This window comes from Protopterus annectens, chromosome 10.part0, assembly GCF_019279795.1.
Source record: "Protopterus annectens isolate FY-2018-M chromosome 10.part0, PAN1.0, whole genome shotgun sequence".
Taxonomy (NCBI): domain Eukaryota; kingdom Metazoa; phylum Chordata; order Ceratodontiformes; family Protopteridae; genus Protopterus; species Protopterus annectens.
The window spans coordinates 1,468,948,843-1,468,966,409 of NC_056744.1; the positions used below are offsets into that span (position 1 = coordinate 1,468,948,843).

General features: G+C 38.5%; 1 protein-coding gene across 1 annotated transcript in view; it reads right to left on the reverse strand.

The window, feature by feature from the left end:
* The window catches only part of LOC122813657 (integrin alpha-X-like), a 3,682,398-nt gene that overhangs the window by 1,583,647 nt on the left and 2,081,184 nt on the right, over nt 1-17,567 (reverse strand). The gene's annotated exons all lie outside the window — the stretch shown is intronic.

Below are 17,567 nucleotides of genomic sequence, written 5' to 3' on the forward strand. Positions count from 1 at the left end.
CTCGACAGTGGCACAAGAAAATAATTTTCTTGGGTGGCGAAAGCCAGGGTACCTTTGGCTAGGCTTATATAGGCCCTAGGGCCAATAGCCTAGTACCTACCTATTAACCTATGAATGGGCAACAGCAGGGAAGAGTAAAAAAAAATCCTTAACCTTGATAGTTCATTACTCTTGCACAGAACCCTTGCCGCAACAATGACAAATTAACAAAATGAATCAACTTTTCCTGTTTCAATGAAAGCAGAAATTCAACTAAACCATCTGGAACTCCACACACACACACACACACACACACACACACACACACACACACACACACACACACACACACACACACACACACACACACACACACACACACACACACACACACACACACACACACACACAAAATTATATATGCAGTAAAATGAAAAGCATGAGTGTGTGTTCATGGAACAGATGTCTAATGGTGTTGTGAGGCAGAAGCCAAAAGGCTGAGTGCCTTACAAACCCTGGCTGTGCAGTAATATCCATACCATGCACACCCCAAGTGCCTTACAACAATTAGAAAGTGGGTATAAGCATTTTTTGCATTGAATTTTATTCTTGGTTGTTTATGAACGGTGATTATATGCTCTGTATTACATTTTGATGTAAAATAATTCACCCTTCCATTTTAACAAAATGGTTGACTGCTGTGTATGCTTATAACTTTTTAACTTCTTGAATTTTGGCATGAAGTCCTCAGGGTAGTAAATTAAAGGACCCAATATGTTGGTGCTATTACACAGACCAGTTTATAAGCAGGTGCTAGTACTGCATAATACCACAACTGCTTTCTGGTAGGTGAATGAGTTAGTAACACAGTGTTTTAAAAGGGTTCAGGCACCTAGGCAGTGAAACATTTCCCTGTAGTACATTTGACTGGGGACATATGGCAGAAGTGACATTCAGCTGCAGAGAAATATGGCTGTTTGTAAACTCCCTGTGGGCAAAGAAAATAATATGTTGCCATGCCCACAGCTTCTATAACCAAATGCACAGGGGGAAAACAATGTCCGTGGTCCACAAAGGAACATACGACAGCAGCCAGAATGGCAGGCATCAGCAGCAGGCTGGCCAAAGGGCATGTAGTGGCATTAAAAATGCACTGCACAATGGGCAGTGCCTTTATAATTGGAGTGTGTGGACCACTACCTCCTCCACAATGTCTAGGGAACATTACCTAAAACTACATACTGGAGCATAAATGTGACTACAGTAGCCTGCAGGATTTCCTCCATACTGTAACACACTTCTACATGTTGTAGTTACATAAGCATATATTGTACACTGAGCACAGCACTCATTACTTCTTCTGCTGCCATGCATTTGGTTATTAAAGCTGTGAGCATGGCAGTGTATGCTTCTCTTTGTCCGCAGAGAATTTGCAAACAGCCATATTTCTTTGCAGCGGAATGTCACTTCAGCTACGTGCCCCCAGTCAAATGTACCACAGGGAAATGTCTCACTGCCTAGGCACCTGAACCCGTTTCAAAAACATGTATATGATAAAGTTTTATAGGTAAAATGGCCTCAAGAGTATTACAATAGTAATGACTCTAGTGACAACTCCAAGGAATAAAAGACATATGCGTTCAAGCAGATATACTGTACCATCACTATTAAACTAGTTTAGCTGATGCTTTTTAAAATATTATCAATGCCAATCATTTTGCTGACAACTCCCCATAAATAGAAAACTCTTACATAAAAGCAGCAATGTTTCATCTCCTCCTTCATTTTTCTCACGTTGGGTTATCTGACAGTATATTTCTTGTCTTTACTGAACTGTTTGTATATTTTTTCTTTGCATTTTATTTCTATTTTAATGTGCATTTGTATTCATGTTGTGCTTTACTTTTGTGTACTGAGTGCTCAAATTTACTTGTTTTGTCAAACGATGTCTGGTACAATTTTTCTACATTTGTGTCTGAGTCTGTAATTTGATTAAAAAGGTTACAGCAGTTGTTTTCAGTTGCTAAGGGGATTATTTTTTTATTCATGTTACTGAGTTCTTGTTTCTTTCTACACTGCTTTATTTCCTGTTTGTGGGGTTTATGCTTTTACTTTCATCATGCTATTTTGCTCATTTGTTTTTCATTCAGAATTAGTAGTGCATTTCAGTTGCTGCTGTGTGTTTCTGAAATGTTTTAGTGATTTTTGAAGTATTTATGCATTGGATATTTTTTCCCTGATAAATTACTTTTCAAGATGGTTGCAGTCATGGTTGTCAATCTCTTAGCTTAAGAATCAGGAACCAATTTTATTTTTTCTAACACACTTAGTTGTTAGAATAATAAGTTTTCCATTGTTTGCATTTTTGATTCATACAAAGTCTGAAAATCAAATGTCTGTCCTTATTTCAAGACTGCACCCTTCAAGATTCGTTAGACCTGATGGAGCTGACTAGTATGTGAGCCTTGGTTGTGGCATGACATATGCATGTATGTTATGCATGGCAAGTGCCTTAAAGTTCATGTGCACTGTTTTTGGGCTGTCCATATCAGCAACATCCTTGACAGTATGTATTGCTGCTATTCGTGTCATATATGATGAGTACACGGTCACTGTGCCGACAGCACCACTGCACTGATATGTAGCTATATGGTCTTCTGAGGAGGGGATTTCATACCAAAGCTGGTAGTGATAGATGAAGCGCTGACAGGTCTTGGGGATCATGCAGAACTATGAACATTCTGGAACCACATACGTAGAGTTTGGATTAAGGCTATAAGCTGTTAATAAGCTGCTTTCTGTGGTTTGAACCCTTCAGCCTTCATTTGCCTAATGTGTAGCCTTAACTAAATCACTTAATCAGTCTTAATGAGACAGTGCTTTAGGGCAAATGGAGATAGTCAGCTAGTTTCCTCAATGCCAATATAATCTCCAAATGAATGAAAAAGGAATGCCATGGCCGGACTGCAAAGAACCGTTTTTAATACTTGATTAAAACGCTAAAACGCTTAACAATAAAGATACGTTTTTCGGCCCTTTTGAATACAGGACTTCTTCAGAAACTCACACAATCTAAAAAATTCTAAGACTGGTTTTTATACATTGTTTCAAAAAAGTGCGCCAAATCTTACAATTATTTTACTTCTTAAAGACATATGCATTTTAACAAGAGAGACTGGAAAACTTCATTTAACGTTGACAGCTTTACGAATCCCTATGTTCTACATAAGGAAAATGTTACAACATAACCAACTTTACAAATGCCTATGATCTAGTAATATATGTTCATAAAATTTAAAAAAAGGAATTAACATATGTAAACATGTGAGATATGTGTATATATATGTGTACACACATTCACGCACACTTCAAACATACAATATTTGTATTATATGAAATATGAAATGTGAACTATAATGTAAATAAAGTATATATATATATATATATATATATATATATATATATATATATATATTATGTGATCATTATGATGTACGATGATTCAAAAATACACAAGTTATGTCTTTATAAACTTGTTTATGTACAATTATATAGTTACATTTCAATCATCATTTTAAATACTTACAAATTCTAACATGACATTTCATAAGATATTTAATATTTAATGAGATATTTAATAAAAAATATTTCTATATATATATTTAATAAATTCAATAAAATTCATAAATTAACAAATTCATAAATTCAATATTTGTATAGATTATTTATTATTTTAAAAAACTATTTATATTAAAAAACTATTTATATTAAAACCTATCTTTCCAAACTTTTCAACCTCAACAAACACATTATTGAGCATTTATCATTTAAACCCGGGTTTACAAAGGCATTTAATCTGAGTTGCCAGATCAACTCAATTTTCTCTAATAATAAAGTTAATGGCCCTCTCTTGTTAAAATGCATATGTCTTTAAGAAGTACAATAATTGTAAGATTTGGCGTGCTTTTTTGAAACAATGTATAAAAACCAGTCTTAGAATTTTTTAGATTGTGTGAGTTTCTGAAGAAGTCCTGTATTCAAACGGGACGAAAAACATATCTTTATTGTTAAGCGTTTTAGCGTTTTAATCAAGTATTAAAAAATGGTTCTTTGCAGTCCGGCCGTGGCATTCCTTTAGTTTCCTCAATAGTCTTCTGGACTGCATAACTAGTAACTACTTAGGAACATAAAAATTTGCTACCAAAACAACAAATATTAAGAAAAGACAAAAATATGAAGTAAATTCAGGGACATTCTACATACTCATGGACAGTTGGGAGCTAAGGTGGACTTTGTTACATTTTGAAGTTTGATGGAGTAGAGATCTGTGACTGAATAGATAATAAGTAACCACTGATTAGATTTATCAACTTAAAATGTATCTCAAAATCTCACTGGCAATAACAATTATTGTAAGTACATATAATCTAAAAAAGGGAATGAAAACAAAGAAATTACCTACATTTGTGATCACCAACAAATAAATAATAAATTCCTTTTAGATTTGGGGAGGACTCCTTGACATGGTAGCTCTGCACCAACATCCTTAGAGGTTAACTAAACTGACTCCAGGGTTACACATCAGTAGAGAAAGGAAAAAGTACAAAGTTATAATTTGACAATCTTCACCTCTGACAAAAAGCTTGGCCTCCTTCCTCTCATGCCATATGTCCAATCTATGAACTAGGCACAAGACTACATGCAGGTACATAATTTATGGGCACAAAAATCCTCAAAATGTTCTTGTTCCAGAAGAATAATTGCCTGAGGCCAGTACTCTAAAAAATGGGTCTTAGATCTGAAGTAATAAAGAGGGGGATAGGGTACAGAAGGAATGATCTCAGCCAAAGGAAAGACAAAAAGTAATAAAAGATGGGGGAAGGAGGGAATGTGCATATACTGCAACAGTGATCTATTCTAACATCTACTTTTATGGTTGAATTCTTACACATTAACACTACGCTCTTTATTATATCACTATTGCAGTGTTGATGATAACTGGGAAGATTCCCAAATATTTTAAGTTGACTGGGAAGTGTTTTGAGGAATAGCACTTGGGCCCAGTATCCTTTGCAGCATGGATCAAACAAAACCAGCTCTGGCTCTAGAGAAAGGACCAGTCTTATACTGTTTAGTAAAACAAGTGAATGGATGAACAAATTGCTTGAACCCACACCCTTGAAAAATCAGCTGAAAAGGGAATTACTCTAGTAGAGTGAGCTTTGATCTGACCTTTGAGAGATTCTTCATGGAAACAGTAACAAAAACAAATAATGAGAGAAATCCACATTGTGAAGGTTTGTTTAGAAACTGGAAAGACCACCTATTTCCATCAAAGTAATTAATTGGTGAGATGTTCTAATGGCTTTTGTTTTGTCCAACTAGAATCCTAGCTGTCTGTGGATTCTAGAAAATGAATAATTCTTTTTCTCCTATTTTAGGGATTAGAAAAAAAAAGTAGGAAGATGAACAGACTGATTCAGAAATGTTTTTAATGACCACCTTACACATAAAATATGGCTTAGTCTTAAGGGTTACCCTATCATTATGAAAAATGTAAAAAGAAGGAAAGCATTTAAGAGCCAACAACTATGTAACCTTTTATCACATGTTAGTGCCATTAACAGAACTTTCAGGTACAGAACTTTAGAGATGCTTAAGAGGTGGTTCAAAAGGAGGAAGGGCTAGTTATTCTAGAACATATAGTTCAGGTTCAAGGAGGAGGAGGAAAGGACTGGATCAACAGGCAAGCAGGCTGAAATGGATGACAGATGTCCCTTGACAGGCGTATATGCTAGCACAGAGTTTATCAGCTCACACAAATATTGGAGGATAATAGGTATACTCAGTTGATTAGGTTCCTGTCCTCTATTATGACACTAGATAAAAAATCTTTTTCATTTGGAAATATAAGATTTTCTTTTAGCAGGTTTCCTTGCATCCTTTATTACCTGCTACATGCCCTCAGAGTAAACATACCTGAAGGAATTAGAAGACTTCATCCAAATGCTCCGATTTAGATCTTTTACATTTGCATGAATGAAGGAATCCTTTTGTGGTGTGACCAGGTTCATCCTGTGAGGTAACTTGTGGTGAATGTCATTGCCTAGATGAAACATAAAAGAAAAAAAAAAAGAAAAGAAAAGAGAACCAATGTTGTCTGGGCCAAAGGGGGAGGGCAGTCAAGAGTAACATTTTTGGATTGATTTTCTGTATCTTCAGGAAGAACTTTAGAATGAGTGGAAAGTGAGGGAAGGCATATAGAAACATCTCTTTCCTACAGAACAGCAATGCTTTCCTACATAAAATGCTGAAACATTGGTAAATGGACACCTTATTGGTCTCTTGGAAAGGAAAGTTCCTGAACTCTCTGTTCAGAGTGGAGGCAAAAAGATCTACAAAGGAGTTACCCACTGATGGACAAGTTGAAGAAAGATCTCTCATATCAACATCCATTCATGACAGTGTGTCTTGGATCTGCAGTTGGTGCTGAGGGTTAAGGCTGTGAGCTACATTTCCTGTGGTGCAGGGTTTAAGCTTCTCAGCCTTCATTTGCATACCATATGACCTTGAACAAGTCACTTAGCCAGACACTGCCTAAGGGTAAATGTGAATTTGGGCTAGGATCCTCAATAGTTCCCCTGGACTTCAAGCCAAGTAGCTACCAATGAACCTACGAATGCAAACTACTTGGAAAACAAGATTCTGGTGAACAGCAATATCCCAAGCTATCATGACTGCAGACTGACCACTAATTCTAGCCTCATTTTAAGCCAGAGTCACTGCAATACTGCTGCTTCAGTTAACTTAGGCATATGTTATCAGCAATCTAGCAGCTTGTCTTAAAGCCTTTAAAATGACCAGGACTTGTCTTACCTCCTGTTTTGCTGCTGCAGTTTAACAGACTGTTTTCCTGGTACTTACTCAAATGTAGGCCAAACCACTCTGTTCAGCCCTTGCTACACTTGGGCTTCACTCTGCTCCCTTACCCTACCCCCAATTCCCAGCCACCCCTACTACATCTACACTTTTACCTCACTTACTCTGCCAACTCTACTCGTCGTCCTATCCAGTACATAATTGCACCATCCAATCACAAACTGTTTTTGTTATACCATCCCCACCAACTTCAGTTCTAAATTCCTTCTTAAACGTATTAAATCTAACTCTACCTCGCCCCATCAAAACTTACCAAAACTCCACATTATCACTGCTGATTACCTCACTGCACCATAAAGTATGATTTTTATGAACTAGCCATGCTGCTTTCCTCCTGTATCACCTTATTCATCTTCCTCCTCTCATTCCTAACATACCCACCTGTAGTAATAATAAATAAGCATACCTCAACCATTACTTCATCATCACCTGTCAACCATCTTCCCACTACCTACTCAAAAAACTCTCTTCCAGCTTATTTCCCAAAACTCCATTTCACTGTTGTAACCCCAAAATACTAAAAAATGGCAGTCCCGATGTCAAGGTAATACCTCTACCCATCTCTTCTAAAAATGCCATAACAAGCAGTAAACCATACTTCTCCACTATACATCTATGTGGTGAAATCCACCCCAACCCAGGTCTCAATTAAACCCCAAACCAAAGAATACACCCTAAACGTTTAAAAATAGTCGCTCTAAACATCAGAAGCATATACAACAAAATCACAGATTTTCAGACCAGGATGACCCAACACAACCCAGATATATTAGCCACAACAGAGTCATGGCTAAAGCCTGAAATAAAAGATGCTGAAATACTGCTCTGGTTATAACATTATTAGGCTTGATAGAACGTGTAAAAAAGCAGGTGGAATAGCTATAATTTTCCCAAGTTTGTTCATAGTAACTCCCTATAAAGGCACAATCCCAAATTCTGGAAAAGCAGAAATCCTAATCTCATTCCTGAAACTTAATAGAGCAAGAGCATACGCATTGTTGTACTATATATCCCCCAGAAAAGAACATTTTAATACTTGAAAACACACTATCCTGGATAGCAGATATAATCACAAATGAAATTATCCTCCTACGTGATGTAAATATTGACTGGCAGTCTTTACCCCCAAATTCAGCAATCAACAGCATGAACTTCTTTGGATTTACTCAACAAATTAATACACCAACAAGATAGGGCAAAATTAAGTCCCAATAATCTATCCTGGGCTGGATCCTAGTTACCAACCCATCTAATTTTACCTCCTCAGGTACCCTCTATGAGACACTAAATAACCACATGCCAGCTTATACCCACGGGAGTATTACACAACCAGCAAAGGAACATATACTTAAAACGGGTTCATATGATACCGTCGACAACTGACTAAATCGACAACCAGCCCTGTAGCACCAATTTAACGAAACCGCACAGCATCGACACTTTAAATAACCGACACTGACTCTACCGACAACGCTACACGACATATTACAGCTAACGGGTATTAACATGTGTGAGGTAGGGGATGTATTGCTAAACTTATGTCACTCAGTCTAACATTATAAATACATCCCCTACCTCACACATGTTAATACCCGTTAGCTGTAATACGCGATGTCGGTGTAGCGCGTTGTCGGTAGAGTCAGTGTCGGTTATTTAAAGTGTCGATGCTGTGCGGTTTCGTTAAATTGGTGCTACAGGGCCGGTTGTCGATTTAGTCAGTTGTCGACGGTATCATATGAACCCACTTAAAACTACCTGTAATATCTCCAATTCTTCCAAGGAGTCTTTCACTGAAGCTCTAAAAGCAGTTAACTGGTCCATCCTAAAAAGACTCCCCTTAAATAATGCAGCTGAATACTTCAATGCAGCATTTCTAAATATTCTTAAAACCTTAACCCCACAGTATACAAAAAGAATTAAAAACAGCCACACCCCATTGCTCTCCAGGCAATGCCAACTCATTATGAAAGACAGAGACAAAGCGCACATTAACTGGCGAAAGAATAAAAATGACAAAAACTGGCAACTATTCAGGCAGCTATGAAACCAAATCAAGAAACAAGTTAATAGCGATAAAAAGTCTTATTATACTCATCTACAAAATAACCATAAAAACATCCCTAAATCACTCTAGTCCTCCATATCCTCTCTCATCAACCCAGGTACGAAAAAGGATCCCAGTCCATACCCAGACATTTCTCCTCTTCAAACAGCTACCAATTTCAATACATACTTCATAGAATGCATAGACAACATAACATCAAACTCACCTAACTCACCTTCGTCCACGCTGCTAACTTCCCCTATCTTAGACCCTAGAACATTTCCTTCACAAAGCTCTCCTAACTGCAACTTCTCCAATACACATACACACAACTTCACCAACTTTACCTTTCAACCAGTTTCTATAAATTACATAAAAAAGCTTTTACATAAACTAAAAACTTGCTCCTCCTTACTTGACAATCTTCCTCCAGAATACCTAAATCTATCTGTAGATGCAATAGCATACCCAATCAGCATTCTTATTAATAAATCAGTAACAGAGTCATGTGTCCCTAACATCTGGAAAAAAAAAAACATATATTATACCCTTACATAAAGGAAGTAATTCCACTGACATTACAAATTTCCATCCCATAGCCATTCTGTCTCCATTTTCTAAAATCCTTGAAAGATGTACATATCAATAATTTCTCCACTCTTACAAAATAAGCTAATCACCAATACACAACATGGAGTTTTGCCATAACACAGAACTCCCACTGCATTACTATAATTTACAGACACAGTCAATAAAGCTTGCAACTCCAATAAATGTGTATCTGCAGTATTTCTAGCTCTGTCAAAAGCCTTTGACATGGTCTCTCACAGTAAACTCCTCAATTAATTATTCACCTTGGGTCTATCATCTCCATCTAATCAGTGGTTCTCTAGCTACCTTGCCAACAGGCAACAAGCTGTAAAATGGCATGGATCCATCTCTGCATACCTTCCCACTACCACAGGAGTCACACAAAAAGCCATCCTCGGCCCTCTACTGTTCCATATTTTATTAATAACCTACATTAATCTTCTTGTGAAAGCATCTTGATTCAATATGCAGATGATTCTACCATCATCTGCTCTTCAAACACTTTAACTTACCTCCAAGAAATCACTCTATAAGCTGTCACCCCATTGAAACCTGGCTTACGAAAACTCCTACTTAACCCCCAAAAAATCAAACCCCACCTCTTTCATCAACAACTCACATTCTAACAAAGCATCATTCAAAATCTTTTTGGCAAATGGCTCTGAAATTGAATTAGTCTACCATACCAAACTGTTAGGAGTCATAATACATGATAACCTTAAGTTTGACCTCCGCATCCAAAGCAATATATAAAAAAAAACATCAAAAACTAGGCATGCTAAACAGAAACAAATATTTCCTTTAGCACACCTACAAATATCACTCTAGCCAAAACCTAACTTCAGCCCTTCCTACTGTATGAAACACAAATTCTATCAAATTTATGATCCTACATTAATAAAAAAAAACATGAAACCTGCTACAACAAAATTGTCAAGTTTCCTACTAATTCATCCTCCTTTACCAATCACTGTAAAGCTCTGCATAGCTTTAGCTGGGTAGACCTCCCGCTTCACCTCTCCTACATTCAGCTTATAACAGTACATAAAATCAGACACAAACCATTTGGCTGCCCAACTCTTACTCCATTATTCAACATGTATTTCCATAAAGAACTCTTAGACCAGAAGACAAATAACTTCTCACCATAAATAAACCAAATAAATATCCCGAACAAAGCCTATATTCATACTATATATCAAACAAATGGAACTCCTTACCTCTAACCATCAGAATTATTTCTAATCTATCCACCTTTAAATGCTCCATAAAATAATTCTTTAGAAAATACTGGACCTGATCCTCTGCCAATCCTGGCTGAACTTACTAACTATACAGCTCTCACCCCCTTCAACCTAAATCACACTTCCCATCCCTCTCCAATCTCCTACTCCACTTTCTTTTGTTTTTCCCAGTAACTTACTATATCCACTTCATCTCTACAAAGCTTTCCTCTACCCTTTTCTCTTTCCTTCCTGCTCACCTAAGCTGCCTGAAGACACCCTACCATGAACTCTTCTTATAATCTCCTTCTCTTCACTCTTCCTTCTTCTATAACCATAATATGAACACCATCTCTCATACTAAGACATCACTCAATTTCCCCCACTGTCTCTAATCATGTAATCTCTTTTATCTCTTTAAAATATCTTATTATACTTGTCTCAGGTCTCATTTACCAATACTGCTCTATGTAAGAAAAATATGACTACTGAGGTTTTCCTCTCATACTTTCTCCAACTCATGTTATTGTTATTCATTGCACTTTACTATGAAATATGTGTTTGATGATTTTTTTCTCATTACATTTTTTCTCTCTTAATGTTTTGTACTGTAACATGATCCTTTGTGATTTAAAATATATGCATTTGATTGTAGAAAGATTGTGACTGTGGAGCTATTCTTCCCGGGCCTTCACTGAAAATGGGCACTTTCTGGCCCAGCAGAGTTTCCTGGTAAACAAATGTCAAATAAATACATAAATAAATTGTTGTCAATTTGCTGCGACTGATTCTCTTCCAATGGGACCTGTGAATGTATACAGATAAATTACCAGTGTTAAATCTGGTACATATGTGTGACGCTCACCACGATATGACTCACAACCTGCTACATGCCACGAATATACATTGCCTATGGGCACTTATATAACTTGTGGAGCAGGTTGTCTCCATTGTATTCCTGATGTCTCTATGTGATAGAAATGTAGATGTGTATACCTGAATAAACTCAGTTAATGTGCTAGGCAATGTCCTATAGGGATGACATGTTCCACTACTCACCAGACGCATCCCTAGAGATGCTTGAGATGTGGATGACACACATGCAGAGGGGCATGTCTGAGTAAATCAGACATAAATGCTATGTGATGTACAACAGGAATGTCATACGCTTACGTATCCAGTATACAGACACTTGGGCATTTGTAGGTTGTGCTGCAGGGTGTACCTGTTGCAGCCCTGATGTCCTTGGATAAAATACCTGCAAACAGGCATGTTTGAGTAAACTAAGCAGCAGTGTTGGGAGGGTGGCCTGATGGTTAAGATGTTTGCCATACAAACACAAGGTGCAGGGTTTGAGTCTCATAAGGGATAATTGGCTAGGCTTAAAATGGCTCGCAACGGCAGTTAGCCTAGTACTAATCTATGAACCTGCAAAGACGCATGTTTGAGTAAACTAGACACAGTGTTATGGAACTGAACTGGTTAACGGCAATGGCCTCAGCAGGATCTAACACTTGCAGGACTCCCACTTGTTCAGCAGGGAGTACAAATCATTTATCATCTGCAGTGCATCTTCCACTTCTAAGTGCAGCTGTCACCAGCCCAGCTTGTACATTCCATCCACCACCATCTTCCACTTCTAAGTGCAGCTGTCACCAGCCCAGCTTGTACATTCCATCCACCACCAGATATTAGGATTTTCTCAGTGTCATCACTGAGGGATGGCAGGAATTTCTCTAGTTCCAAGATCTTCCACTGTGTTTTGGGGTCTGCTCCCAATGGCTGACCTGTCCTTGTCAATTTCCTGAGCCTTGGGCATGGCATGCAGGATGATGTCAGTGACCCCTACAATAAACCTATACTAGTGTCCTATTGTGATCAAGCATTGCAACAATGCACTGCACCAGTTCCTGCCACACCCAATCACCAGAAAGCCTTATTTGTGTTACCTTACTCCAAAATGTACCTGTCATGTGTGTGTGTGTGTGTGTGTGTGTGTGTGTGTGTGTGTGTGTGGGTGTGTGTGTGTGTGTGTGTGTGTGTGTGTGTGTGTGTGTGTGTGTGTATATATATATATATATATATATATACACACACACACACACACACACACACACACACACACACACACATACATACGCACACACACGGAAATACAGAGATGAATGTGCTTAACAATTATAGCTGCTTTCTTAATTGTTTAAACATCAGATGTCTCATTGTGTTCAAATGAATGAAAAATACATACAGTGCAAATTCTTCCACATACAAACACACATGCACAAAGACCTCAAAGCTGTGCCTGATTTTGCAGAACATCAATAGACTTTTCTTCACATTTTTGCTTAGTGTCTTGTAGAATCAATGATTTTTCCAATAAATCTCTTAAGAGTTACAGTCAAGCAAATGATCTAGCCACTACAGTGTCATAGAATTAGTGTGGAAAAAAGCATGTTGATGAAAAACTCATGCTCTTATCTTTAAATGAATTAGGGTATTACATTTTTTCCTAATTTTGGTTCATTCTATCCCCATTACTACTGGTTTTGTCCAGAAATCTTGAAAAACGAAGATGAGATTTACAGTGGATATCCTATCTGGATGACATGGGATTGGTTCAACAGAATATGGTTCCTTCCATCAACATAATCTGGTTAAGTCGATGTCTGCTGAGCGACTTGGGCAATAGGCTCATCAACCTGGGAAGTCACCCAAGAAATATATGGGCCAGCATCAAAAGCTTATAAAAATACTGACTCCTTTAAGGAAGGATTGTCTGAAGGCCAACCAATTTTCTGCTTAACAATCTCCAACATGTCTCTCTATAACATGTCATCAGGTGGTGATCTGGGGAACCCTTCCTCTTCTCAAATTCAATATCTTCTTTGAGAAATTCCAAGGGGGACTCTATGCCCCTGCTTTTGCAAGTTCTCTTATGGAAAACCTCCTCAGTGAGATGCTATGGGGAGGTATCCAAAGAGAATGGTAGTTCCTCTAAGGGAACTGTCTGGGTGCTTGCTGGCATTGACTTTCCCTGTATAACAGGTCTGATGGGATGAGAGCTCAAACCCATTTGGGGGTAAAGATGCAGCAACCAGAGAGGTGTGAAAGACAGGGTCTCTTAGATGACAGAACATCCTTTCTACTAACTTGAAGGCAGATGGACCAGGAGAAGAATGGCTAGTCAAACTTGAGCAGAAACTTCCAAGGCAGGCAAGCTGCTATCTGTCCCAATTCATGTCTCAATGATTAAAGCTATCTAGTGCCAGTGCTCTGAGGGCCAAGGATGGCTCCAACATCATCAGAGTAGCTCCTGGCTCCCTGGATCTGATGCCAATGCTTTAGCTTCAAGATTCATCCCAATCTGAGGGAAGAGGAGAAGAACTAGTCAGGAAAACCAGTGGAGTCAATGATATCACCCTCTTAGGCTCTGACACCAGATCTCTGGGGATTCTTGGATATCAGGGCTCCAAAAGCAAAGGACGGACTACGGAAAGATATACAACTATATGAGAAGCAGATGGGAGGCTCATGGATCCAGTGGGAGATGAAGTCGGAATAAATCCCATTTGGATATGAGTTCTGAGGAACTTCCTCATCATTCTATCCACTTTGGCCTTGGAAAGACTCCCGGAGGACCTGACAGATGAGGTAGTGGACTGAGGCCTAAAGTGTTGCCTGAGAGTCATTTGCATGAGGGGGGAATGGAGGCATGGAGGAATTTGGTCAATCAGGCGAATGAGTTCTGAGAGTCTTAATGATACTGCAATTTGAGTCAAGGTGTGCCGCCCCTAAACAATAAATGCATTCCCTGTGGGCATCCGAATTTGGGATTTTGTGCCCACAGGAAAATCCTGTTGGCTTCTCAGCCATAGTTTTAAAAGAAAGATTTTTTTTTGAGCGGGAAAAACTGCCAGCATTGGTAGAAGAAGACCCTAATAAAGGAGGAAAAAAGGCAAAGTAATAGCAAAGAGGGTATCTGCAACGGTACTCGACAAGTGTACCTCCCACAGCTAAAAAGGGCTAATGGTACATACTCTTAAAACTATGAGAAGAGGAGGGTGGACTTTGAAAGTTAAATATAAAGGATTTTGAAGGAAAACCACTCACAAAAACTCGAATGAGTAAATAAGATGCTCTGACAGAGGATCCCATTCCATGCAAGATGGTGGCAAATGACATCTGCGATATTGTGGGCAGACTAGGGTATTATGGGTAGAGGGAGTAGCTCAAGAGTTGGATCCAAAGTCAGATCAATCAGTAAATCATACGTTCAGGAAGAATGAAAAGGGCAACATCAGATCTAAAAGTGTTTTTTTCTGCCACTTTCTCAAGTTTCCTATCACTTACTTTGCATATTACTTTTGTGTCCTTCGGCTTATCCCATTTAGGGGTCGCCACAGCAGAACTCCGGTCCACTAATGATTGGTAGTGGATTTTTACGTGCCGAGTTACCAGCCCTGACGCACAACCTTCAATGAAGGCACGCCCCATTCACGCATGCCGCTACACAGAAGATGCTCTAGCTGAGAATCGAACGGGACAACGTCTCGCTATAAGGCGACAACGCTACCGCAGCACCACCACCGCAGTCTTTCTTTGCATATTACTACTGAACAAAATATGTCTTTGTCTTTCCTTCCAAAGGATTGTCAAAACTGTAACTTACTATTCATTTAGGGTATGTTATGTGTGTTTATGTTCATTTATTGCTTTGTTGAATGTACTGTCACTTAAGTAAGCCAGACATCAACAAATTCTTTATAAGTCATTATTATTTTTTTTCTACTTATTTCTTATTTCTAGGTTCATAGGTACTTACTTGACTATTGATATTTGAGGGTCATAAGAAGCCTAGCATTACATTCCCATGTTAGACTTCAGCTTTTATATTTTGCATATTAATAACTCAGAGACAGGTCAAACAAGTATATGCTGGGACATTTGCATGTTTCTCCTATCTCTAATGGGGAAGAGTGCTAAACCAGATGTAAAGTTGTGGTTATCATCCCTTCATCCAAATTAAGTTTGAATAGAGTAAGAGAAGCACTCTACCTGGAGTGGAAGAGAGTTACATAGAAGTGGTATTATCTGTGATACATATCTAATCCGCCGACATGCACTGTTATATAGAACTGGTATTCTCTGTGTTACATACCTATCCCTCCAACATGTGCTATTTACTTTACAAAAGGGAAATGAAATCTCTAAAGCAGGTGTTTATGACATCATTGCATAATCTGTTTTGGATTTACATGGTTACATCCTTAACTATGCTTCTCATACATGGAAGTTATGTATATACCATAACACAAGATCTAAGTTGTCTTATTCCATCCATCTCAATGATTGGGTATGTAGGATCTGACTGAATCAGATGCTGGTAACTTCAGATCTTGAATTCAAGACTCAGGCTCCTCTCCTCTACCAATAATCCACCTCTGCCTTCACAAATCCTTATATCGAGTTTGCCCACCAGTGTGAAAAAATTCCCACCTGGAATAAATATCATAGACTAAAAGGAGTATCTGAGAAAGTATAACACAATGCCAGACTGTAACATAAGCCAAAGCCTTGAGCAGGTTTGATACAGTCAGGCAGAAGCCAGAAAAGTGACAGTTTGGTAAGGGGGGGGAATGGAGGGAGGGAGGAAAGGTTTAGACAGCAATAAGAAGGCAATACAGATCTAGCGTTATGGTACTTACATAACTTTCTTATCCAACACACTGTCTTTTCTATCCACCTCAGCTACTGGGATAGAGTCCACAGCTACTAAAAACCTTATAAAGTGTCATGGAAGGATATTCCAGAGAATGGTGGAGATGTACGAAGCCCAATACCTACATTAGAGGTCTTCCTTGTAATGAGAGATGAAGGTAGGGACAGTAATGTCATCTGTAGGCACTCTAGCAAAGAAATCTGCAGAGCCTGCAACTGCTCTAGTAGAACGAGCTTTAGGCTTGTGAGGCAAAGAAAATCACTTGGTTTTGTACCCAAAGGAAATACAATCTGACAGCCACCTGGCTATTGTAACCTTGGAAACACAATTTCCCAATTTAGCCATGGAAAAGGAACAAAAGAGTTCATTAGATCTCTTGAAATTCTTGGTGCAATGTAAATAAAGCAGTGACTGTTGATGAAAATGTAAGGTATACTCTCTTTTGTTTAAAAAATTAAGGAAGAAAACAGGCAAATTAATGGCCCAATTGACAGTACATTCTGAGGCCACTTTAGGATGAAAATAAGCATTAGTCCAAAGGGAAACCCTATCCTTGTAGAAAACCAAATACAAAGGTTTACATGACCCAGCCTGCAGCTGAAATTCTCATGGATGAGGTAACTACCACTAGAAAAAGAAGTTATGCTCTTACCATACCATTCCACCTGTTTTGTCAATCTTCATTCATTCTTGACATCCCACCTATCACAATCTGTCCATCTTCCATGACTCTCTGTTAGGAGTATGAACAGCTGAATTCTCTTCGGTGAGTTTGTTTTTGGTGGCCACTGCCACCACCATGGCATCCACTGCTAGACCCTTAGACCAATGGGGCTGATTCTCTGGGGGTGAAAGAATTTTTTCTGGTCTCCAGGGAATAGGCTCTATGGTGTCAGAAATGTAGAAACAAACAAAATGCCAGCAGATAAGTAATGCACACTCCAGCGGACCAGGCTTTTTGTTAGTGATTTTTTGCATATTATCTATGGTGTCAGCAGCCTACCATGCACACTGTACAATCAATTAAATTAGTTCATCAGCAGACAGAGTCACCAAAGAAGTAGATGGCTGG